This window comes from Triticum aestivum, chromosome 6B (assembly GCF_018294505.1).
Source record: "Triticum aestivum cultivar Chinese Spring chromosome 6B, IWGSC CS RefSeq v2.1, whole genome shotgun sequence".
In the NCBI taxonomy this organism is placed as follows: domain Eukaryota; kingdom Viridiplantae; phylum Streptophyta; class Magnoliopsida; order Poales; family Poaceae; genus Triticum; species Triticum aestivum.
This window is the reverse complement of record NC_057810.1, coordinates 709,421,499-709,425,295: the sequence shown is the minus strand read 5'-3', so window position 1 is coordinate 709,425,295 and position 3,797 is coordinate 709,421,499.

Genomic DNA, 3,797 nt, shown 5'->3' with positions numbered 1-3,797 from the left:
GGGGGAGAGGCAGTGGGGGAGGGTTTGGGCCAAAATGAGCTATGCGCGCGTCTATTTTCGCCAAGTCCCGCGCTCACTATAAGCCTAGTGCAGAACGGTAAGCCTGGTGTCAAAGAAAAATACACGGTTTATAAAAATATTTTTTTCTTTTATTTCAATAAAAAATTATTAGTTTTACTTTTAATAATTTATGTGTTTTCATTTTATTGTATCTTTATGATACTTATTATATTTTTCTTTTTATAATACTTTTTATTGTATTTTTATTTAATTGTTCTTATAAATGATACCCTCTTCCCTTATTTTATTATTTCCACTCTTTAAAATATCGGCCAATATTCTGGTAAAAGATTGGGTGTGTTTAGAGCAGGCCTCACCTGCGGCTGCTTGTAAACTACAACATCTCCGATGTAGTCTCTGGGTATCGAGAGGGAACGAGTCGGGTTTGTGAAGGAAGTGCGGGCCCGGTTACTCCGTTTGCCTCGAAACTTCTCGTGCTATCGAAGGAGGCCATCGAATGACACGTGTCAGGCCCTCGCATTTTTCGGACCCGCCTGGAATATTTGAGACATTTATTGCACAACTAGGGTTTCGATGCCGGAAATTGCAGATCTACAAGGCGACACATGAAATCATGCCCAGAAGCGGCGTGTAAACTCCTATGTAATGTCTTTGCGACATGCGTAGGCCTTTTGCAGACGACGGAGGGGCAGACCCAGCCATCGGGGAGGGCAAAATTACATCAGGGCCATGCCTGATCCAACCGTTTAAATCCTTGGAAAATCGTATGATGCCGGAAATCCTCGGGAGCTGGCACAGTGTCATAACATGGCCCCTGTAGGGTGTGGTAAAAGTTTGGGAGCATTTCGAGTAGGTCTCACCTGCGACCGCTTGTAAACTACACCATCTCCGATGTAGTCTCTGGGTACCGAGAGGGAACGGGTCGGGTTTGTGAAGGAAGTGTGGGCCCTGTTGCTCTGTTGGCCTCGAAACTTCTCGTGCTATCAAAGGAGGCCATCAAATGACACGTGTCAGGCCCCCGCATTTTTCGGACCCGCCTGGAATATTTGAGACATTTATTGCACAACTAGGGTTTCGGGGCCGGAAATTGCAGATCTGCAAGGTGGCACATGAAATCATGCCCAGAAGCGGCATGTAATGTCCTATGTGATGTCTTTACGACATGCGTAGGCCTCTTGCAGACGAGGGAGGGGCAGGTCCAGCCACCGGGGGGGGCAAAATTACCTCGGCGCCATGCCTGATCCAACCGTTTAAATCCTCGAAAACTCGTACGATGCCGGAAATCCTCGGGAGCTGGCACGGTGTCATAACATGGCCCCTGTAGGGTGTGGTAAAAGTTTGGGCATGTTTCGAGTAGGGATCACCTCCGGCTGCTTGTAAACTACACCATCTCCGTTGTAGTCTAGGTACCTAGAGGGAACGAGTCCGATTTGTAAAGGAAGTGTGGGCCATGTTGCTCCATTGGCATCGAAACTTATCATGCTCTCAAAGGAGGCGATCGAATGACATGTGTCAGGCCCCTGCAATTTTTGGACCCGCCTAGAATATTTGAGACATTTATTCCACTACTAGGGGTTCGGTGCCGGAAATTGCAGATCTGCAAGGTGGCACATGAAATCATGCCCAGAAGCAGCATGAAAAGTCCTATGTGATGTCTTTGTGACATGCGTAGGCCTTTTGCAGATGAGGGAGCGGCAGGCCCAACCACTAGGGGGGGGGGCAAAATTACCTCGGGGCCATGCCTGATCCAACCGTTAAAGCCTCGAAAACTTGTATGATGCCGGAAATCATCGGGAGCTGGCACGGTGTCATAACATGGCCCCTGTAGGGTGTGGTAAAAGTTTGGGCGTGTTTCGAGTAGGGATCACCTGCTGCTGCTTGTAAACTACACCATCTCCGATGTAGTCTCTAGGTACCGAGAGGGAACGAGTCAGATTAGTGAAGGAAGTGTGGACCCTGTTGCTCCGTTGGCCTCGAAACTTCTCATGCTCTCAAAGGAGGCCATTGAATGACACGTGTCAGGCCCCCGCATTTTTCGGACCCACCTAGAATATTTTAGACATTTTATTGCACTGCTAGGGTTTCGGCGCCGGAAATTGCAGATTTGCAAGGCGGCACATGAAATCATGCCCAGAAGCGGCATGTAAAGTCCTATGTGATGTCTTTGCGACATTCGTAGGCCTTTTGCAGACGAGGGAGGGGCAGGCCCGGCCACTAGGGGGGGCAAAATTACCTCGGCTCCATGCCTTACTTCACGTTACCGAGTGCACGTGTCTTGGCTCAGGACGAAGAGCAAAGCAGTCGGCGTAGAGTGAAGTTTCAGTAGTTGCTTTTGCATGTCATCTTAATATGGGTACGCTAGGAGGTCGAAAATCTTATAAATTAAAGTGGCGTTAAATTTAGAGTTTCACAAATAAGACCCATGAAAACTACAAGTCGACAGAAAATAGGGGAGAATAATAATACTAATTAAGTAGTAAATATAAATGCAACGAAAACCATCTTAAATCAATTTTGCATAACTGTTATGGGTTGAAAAAAATCCGCAAATATGTAAGCCTAGTGCTTTCATCGGGCACACGGCTTATATGTCTTGTAAGCCGAGTGCTTGCCCAGGGGCACACGGCTTATATGTGCTGTAAACCGAGTCCCTGCGTCGGACACACGGCTTACAGGATGCTCCGTGACGGCGCCGTCAGCCAAGTCCGTTGCGGACACGTGGCAGTCTGTCTTTGCCGAGTGTGTGCTGGAAGCCGGGTGCCTTTTCAAGTAGATACCGTGTGGTACGTATAAGCCGAGAGTTTTTCTTGCAGCACTCGGCTTATAGATTACCATAAGCCGAGTTCTTCCTGTTTACCGGGTGTTTTGTTCCCCAGACTCGGCTTCGAGGTGCATAAGCCGGGTGCCCGAAAAATAGCACACGGCTTATAGGCTAAGACACGGGAAAACCGAATTTTCCTGTAGTGCATACTCGTACACCTCCCAGACTATGGCCATACATGCTTTGTACACGCATCGGATAACAGTCAGACACAGGCCGTGTATGCCTCGGTCCATGGCCAGACAATGGCGTTTTTGTGCCAGCATCTCCGGCGCTCTGCTGCCTCGCCTTCGGCCGAGCCCCGCCGCACGCGCCTGCGGTCGCGTGCTCGCTCCGGCAGATATTTCCCTGCCTCCGCTGTTAACTCGCCAGTGCTTCGCCGTAGCTGCAGTTGCCGCCACGCAGTGCTTTGCTGTAGCTGCGGTTGCTGCCATGCCTCGTTGCTGCTCCTCCCAGCAGCACCGGCCGCCACGCTCCACTGCTGCCGCCTCCCGTGCCACATACCACGGGCGCGCGACCTGTCCACGCCGGCTTCTCGCACGCGCCTGCCGGCTTCCTCGCCGTACCCATCGCCGCTCGGCCCCGCCTGCTCGCGGCCGGCTCCGTCTCGCCATGCCGGCTGCTCCGCACCACCAGGTCGGACCCGTCCGTGGCTGCCTCCTCTGCGCCCACGCGCTCCACCATCTTCCCTAGCACGCCTGCCGGCTCGCAGCGCGACCCGTTCACAGCGCCTCGTCGCACCCGGCTCGCCGGATCCCCGCGCCTGCCGGCTCGCCCGCGCGCCTCTGGCCTAGTCACCTAAGGACAACCCGGCCCGCCAGACACCCGCGCTCGCCGGCTTCCCCGCAGCCCGGCTGCGCCCGCGACGGCTCGCCCCTCAACCAGGCCCGCCGGCTCTGCCTGTGCCGGCTTCTGCCGCGTCCGCGCCCACCGGCTCCGCGCGACCCGGCCTCGC